At 31.2% G+C, this 6,459-nt stretch overlaps 1 long non-coding RNA gene across 2 annotated transcripts; it reads left to right on the forward strand.

The window, feature by feature from the left end:
- The first annotated feature begins 1,086 nt into the window (after positions 1 to 1,086).
- LOC148193982 (uncharacterized) lies at positions 1,087 to 5,601 on the forward strand. Of its 2 annotated transcripts, XR_015781724.1 has the most exons (7): positions 1,087 to 1,544; positions 1,643 to 1,797; positions 2,139 to 2,311; positions 3,485 to 3,549; positions 3,699 to 3,760; positions 3,961 to 4,148; positions 5,279 to 5,601. It is a non-coding gene; the product is annotated as an uncharacterized LOC148193982 (long non-coding RNA). The 2 variants fall into 2 exon arrangements; XR_015781725.1 differs by lacking the exon at positions 3,699 to 3,760 and having other exon boundaries at positions 1,171 to 1,544; positions 1,643 to 2,311.
- The last annotated feature ends 858 nt before the right edge of the window (positions 5,602 to 6,459 follow it).

Genomic DNA, 6,459 nt, shown 5'->3' on the forward strand with positions numbered 1-6,459 from the left:
TCTCTTAACTCAAGGGTTTTGTGATCTAGAAAAACCAATTTTCTTGTTAGCCCAGCCACGTTATAAGCCATAGAAAAGTCCTTGTGATGATGCTTGCTGGTAAGTGGTTTTGATTGTGGTTAAATGAAAGGCAAAGTTGATTCATGTGACATTGTGATAGTAGAGTGAATGAGTGAATACCTCTTATACACTTGTGTGTTTGAGTGAAACACTTTATCTAGTGAGAAAACATTACATGAATACATAAGAACATCCATGCTTAGTTGATTGATCATTCATGAAAAATAGCATTTGTTGGATATTAAGTGAATTTGTGAACACCAAAGCATGTGCACGTCTTGATTGAAATCTTTGTCATGGGTTTGATTGAAGTTTCTACTTATCTTGAAAATAGGATTTTGGAATGAGTAAACCATTATACAGATTGGTAGAAGATTGAGTTACATCTTGTTTGCTTGAGGACAAGCAAAGTTCTAAGTTTGGGGTTGTGATAACAGTTGAAAAACTGTTATTTTCATGCTTAAAATCGATACTAAAAGCAACCTTTAACACTTAGAAACTAGCTTGAAATCATGATTTTAGGTATATTTTTAAAAATAAGAGAGCTAGACAGGTTTATGCTTGATTTCAGTGTTTTATGAAGGTTTTAAGGTGAATTTGGTGAAAAAAGTGAAGAAGGATAGAGATGGAATCAGAAAAGACATAAAAAAAGTGCAAAAGGAGAAACCGCAACTGCCGCTCAGCGGCAGTTTACCGCTGAGCGGCACTCAGGCAATCACGGTGGATCCGTTGAGGTGTGAAAAGGCTGCTGAGGGGAGGAAAACAACTCACGCACTTACCGTTGAGTGGCACTATTTTGGGCTTGGGCCTAATTTTCTGTATATTTTAGAATAATATATAAGCTTTAGGTTGTCTTAGGGTTTGTATCTTTGGCAGAGACGAAGCAATCACTCTCTTTTCCACCCCTTGAAGGAAGATCTTGGATGCTCAGGCTACCTTGTCCTCTTTCTAGGGTTCTATCTTTCTTTCATTCGTTATTGTTCATCTAGTTTCACCATGAATATCACTACAAGAAATTATGAAATTATATACAAATCATTATATACGGATTTAGAGTCGTATATAAATCAAATGTTAGCTGCAGATGTTATATACGGATATGGGAAATATGTTTTTTTAAAAAATAATTTCTGATTAAGTCAAGCTGGAAACCCGTATTCACACTCATTCTGAACCTCTCTCGAGCTCGCACACTCACAAAGCACTCTCTGGAACCCTAACACTCACAAAGCACTCGCGATTTCTCCCTCGCCTTCACAAAGCACTTGCGATTTCTCCCTCTCTCTCCCACTAGCAGCATCACAAATCACTCGCGAGTCCAATGATAATCGCCTTTCTACCGTTTGTTCTTCAATTTTCCACCGATTAAACCTCCATTTGCACCGTTTAAACACTTTTGTACCGATCAATCTTGCGTTTGAACTGATTAATCGGTTCATATTGAGTTTCTCCCCCTTTTTAGGGTTCCTTCGGTCCTGATTAGGGTTCGTCCTCCATTTTAGAGTTTTTCCCCAATCGTTTTAGCTTTTATCCGTTCGTTTAGGGTTTTCTAACATTTTCTTCCGTTCATTCTCCGTTTCAGTCTCGATCTCGAGTTCGTCTCATTATTCCACTACGTTTCCTCATCAAGGAAGCTTCGAATGAGTTCGAGTCGAGTCCACGTTGCTCTTCTGGTCATGTCGTTGGAGGCTCTTCCATCGAGTGGTATTCAGAGCAAGGTCGAGCACGCTACATGAGGTAAGTATTGCTTTCCTTGTTTCTATTCATTTGTCTTGAATTGATTCAAGTTGATTGTTCTCTGTTTTGAGTTTTGCATATCTGCTTGTTGAGTTTTCTTCAATTTTTTCGCATTGTTAATTTTACTTTTCCTTTGGTGTCTTGATTAGTTGTAAGCTGCGTTTTGTTTTCATTCATTGTTGTCTTGAGTTCTATTTTGTGATTTTTCTCATAAACTATTTGTTTAAAATGTCTAAGAGAGCTAATATGAAAATGTTCATTCTTGAATCAAGCCTAGCATTCACGTTCCTCATTTCCTTTTTCTTATTCTCTCTTTTCATTTCTTCTTCCTCGCCTATAAGTCATGAAATCCATTGTGCAATGGGACGTGAAAGGAAGCAATTATGTTCGGAGAGAAACAAAATTAGTAGAGTTAAGAAGGGAATGAGTGGGAGAAGAAGTGGAAATCACAAAAAGGAAACTCAAAAAGAGTCCGAGGAGCTAACAGAAATAGGAAAGGAAAACAGAGGCCAAGGTATGGGGGAGTTAAATTGCTTTTGATCTTGTATCTTGTTGTTCTACGAATTGTAATGGTGTCTTTGGATTCTGGAATTTATATAATATAGTTGATAATAACTTAAATAAGTGTATGAATGTATTATTTTGAGAAATAAATGTGTATGGGTGTTGTTATCTTCGCTTGGGTTGCAGTTAGTGACATGTATGAGTATGAAAAAGTAAGTATAATATGTATGCTCTGTTTTGGAAATGAAATATGGTGTGTGAGTGCTCATAAATCTTTTTTTTCCATTCCTCCTGAGGAAGTCTGTTGCATGTATCAAGTGTGCAAATTGGTTTTAAAAGTTATTTAAGCCTAACTATGGTGCAATTACTGTTTTAAAAAGTGTTTTAGTAAATTACAGTGGCTGAAACTTGTTGGATGGTATTTTATTTAACTTTTAGAATCCCGAAATTTTTCTGGTTGTGGTTTGCTATGTATATTGTCTCAGAATTCTGCATAAACTGTCACTGGTGCAAAAAAAGATTTTTTATACATATTAAAAAAGATATTTTCGAGTAGGTACGGGAGCCGAGAGTATAAAAAGTTTTTGATATTTCACACCGGTTTTAAAAACGGTATAAAATTGTTTGTAATAAGGGTACAATTTAAAATCTCTAAGAATTAACCTAATGTTGTGATTAATTAGAAATTTTGAAAGACTAACCCGTGCATTAGAAATTTTAAAGAAGTCAATTGCAGACTCTAGTGAACACTTTATTTTCGTTAATTGCTCATATGTTTCTCCATTTCAATGGTCTTATGAGCATTCCTTTTTTGTTACTATTATTCTGTTACACATTACTATTAAAACTTGGTGTTGACAAAATTGAAAATATTGTTCTAAAGGCATCCTTTTTCTAGAATTCACAACATATATCAAAGAACCCTGCAATCATTTGTTAGGGGAAATTCGTATAGAGGAAGAATTACCACTTTAACATACCTGTAAGTTTATAAATAAGCTTGCTCATGTAGTTATTCTTTGAAACTAAATTTATGGCTCATATTTGATTGTGTTTGTGTCTTTATAGTTTATGAGTACTGATGTTACTGCATAATGAGTTATACTGAAACTAATATTCCTACTCTGTATTTTGTATTATCAAATCTTATACTACACTTCATTGTTTTTATTTTGATGTGAAGAGACGAGAATGAAGGCTGGGAGTGAAAGTGCTGGTACTGGTTGCCTCACTTTTTCAGATCCAAAGGTCACTTATAATAAATCTCTATAAATTATTGATTATGTTTTTAAATTTATACCATTTAATTTAATTTGTGATGTGTCAGTTTTAGACAAATAGTATTTATGACCATTAGTTCATTCCATTACATTAAAGATGAGATTTGATTTATCCAGGTGAGATTTGGGAAACTTATGATATTATTTTCTTCATTATAATACAGATTTCTAATGAAGAGGTTAAGCATCTTAATTTATTATTACACTTTACTTTTTGTATTCAATTATTATATTGTTCACTTTTAAAAGTTAATATTTTATTACAATTTACTATACATTTTTTATAACAAGATAAATTATCTTTATTTTTCTTATAAACCTTGCAGTTTTAACTATAATATTATGACTCTTTCTATAACTTGGTTTCTCATTATCTTAGGTCATTTAATTGGATTTAACACTAGCTATTAAACTATTCATCAATACAAGAGTTGAAGATTCTCGGTTTGGGGTTTAGAGCCACCACTTTGATGATAAAAGGCTAGTTGGTGGAGCTTCAAACATTGGAAAAGAGAGAAAAAGAGTCTCAAGAGCTAACGAAAATAGGAAAAGAAAACAAAGGCCAAGGTATAGGAGAGTTAAATTGCTTTTGATCTTGTTGTTCTATGAATTGTAATGGTGTCTTTGGATTCTGGAAATTTTATAATATTGTTGATAATAACTGAAATAAGTGTATGAATGTATTTATTCTGAGAAATAGATGTGTATGGGTGTTGTTATCTTTGCTTGGGCTGCAGTTAGTGACATGTATGAGTCTGAAAAAGTAAGTATATGATGTATGCTCTGTTTTGGGAATGAAATATTAGAATGAGTTTTCTTTATGGGATGGTTATATGTCAAGAATAAAGGAGTGTATGAACGTGTATATATTTGAACTGAATTAGTTAGACTGTTGAAAAACTGTTTTGATTTAAATGCTGCAGAAAATTATTTGTTGTTTTGATAAAAATGTTGCAGGAAATTATTTGATGTTTGGATATAGAAATGCTGCAGAAAATTGTTTGTTGTGTTGATTCAAATGCTACATAAATATTTTATTGTATTAGTTGGTTAAAATCTTGTTTAATATATATTTGTATAGTGTGGATGCAGGGCATATATATTTATTGTATGGGATGTTAGTCTTGATTGATATATTGTTATATATATTACATTTATTACGTTATATATTATATAGCAAGCTAAGATAAGTTTTCGTTTCAAATTTTGGGTGTAAAATATTATAATATATATATATATATATATATATATATATATATATATATATATATATATATATATATATATATATATATATATATATATATATATATATATTAGATGGTTTGTAATAAACTTTTTCCTTTGGGATTATTAGTATATTATATTAAAAGTATTAACTGGATTGCTGCAAAATTAATTATATTTTGATGTATGAACGTGTGAATGTACCAAGAGGTTTGAACTAATATTATGCACCATACCTTGTGATTTTAGTATAATCTTGTTGCAAATTTGGATTCAATTGTTATTAATTAGTTGACTTCTTTTTCATAATATTTTAGATAAAAACTCTTAAGAAAAGAAAATAAGAAAAAAGTCTTCCTCGCAAAAAGTGACATAATAAATTTCTATTAATTTAATGAGTTAAGTGTAGAATCTTTTAATTAATTTTTTAAAAGTATTAATTGTATTTCTTTTTTTCCTTATTATTGTAGGTTGGGGAAAAGTGATGGTATTGGAGCAGTTTGCTTTGACAACTATTGACACGGTGATAGCTTTTTACCCTATAACATTTCACATTATGCGAAACCGAGCAATGGACTAGACATCATGTTTGGAAAAGGATAGCGCAAGGCGACATCTTTTTCTATCTAAAGAAGATATTGTAGTTGTTGTAAACATCTTTCTCTGCCTTTAGACTTTGATATTTTACCATTTTGGACAGATATTTTATTTATTCATTCAAGTATAGGATCCTTATATATTTTCTTGTACAACTTTTTTACTTTTGCATATATAGAAACCATTTAGCTCGAAACCTATGTCTTATTTTTGATAAATGTTGAAAGTTTTCAGTGAATTATATCTTTTATTAAATAGTTATAAATGTTTATCTATATTAGATGATTTTTGGCAATTTGTTAGTTATGTTGACTTTTATCAGCTATTGAAACTCATAACTATTAAATGTAGATGCAGAATCACCTATTTTTTTTTTATAAAATCATAAATTATATACGGATTTTTCCGTATATAATTATATACGGATTTTCCGTATATAATTATATACTGATTTTATATACGGATTTTCCGTATATAATTATATACGGATTTTCCGTATATAATTATATACGGATTTTATATACGGATTTTTCCGTATATAAATTATATACGGATTTTTCCGTATGTAAATTATATACGGATATATCCGTATATAATTTACCTACGCTTCTTTTATATACGGATTTTTGTCCGTATATAATCCGTATGTAATATCATTTTATATACGGATTTTGGAGGTTATATACGGATTTTGACCGTATGTAATTGTGATTTTTCTTGTAGTGTATGGTGAACTAAACCTTGTATTGTTGTTGGGGAATCAATGTAGTCTTGTGAAACTCTCATATATGGAATTTGTGTTTTAACATCTTATATTAAGATACATGCTTTCTTTCATCTTTAGTTAGGGATTTTCCTCTTTGCTTAATGCTTGCTTTGTTTAACTCATTCATTGCCATGATTATTGATTTTGTCGATATGGGAACGTACGGGGAAATCTAGATCCGGGGAATTTCTCCCAATAGCATATTGGTTGCCTTTAAGCTCCTGCACTTCAGAACTAATTACTAGGAATGCTAGGAATTGTATGAACTCGTAATTAAGGATAGGCCTT

The sequence above is a fragment of the Vigna umbellata genome, chromosome 8 (genome assembly GCF_029865625.1).
Source record: "Vigna umbellata cultivar VRB3 chromosome 8, Vumbellata_1.0, whole genome shotgun sequence".
Lineage (NCBI taxonomy): Eukaryota > Viridiplantae > Streptophyta > Magnoliopsida > Fabales > Fabaceae > Vigna > Vigna umbellata.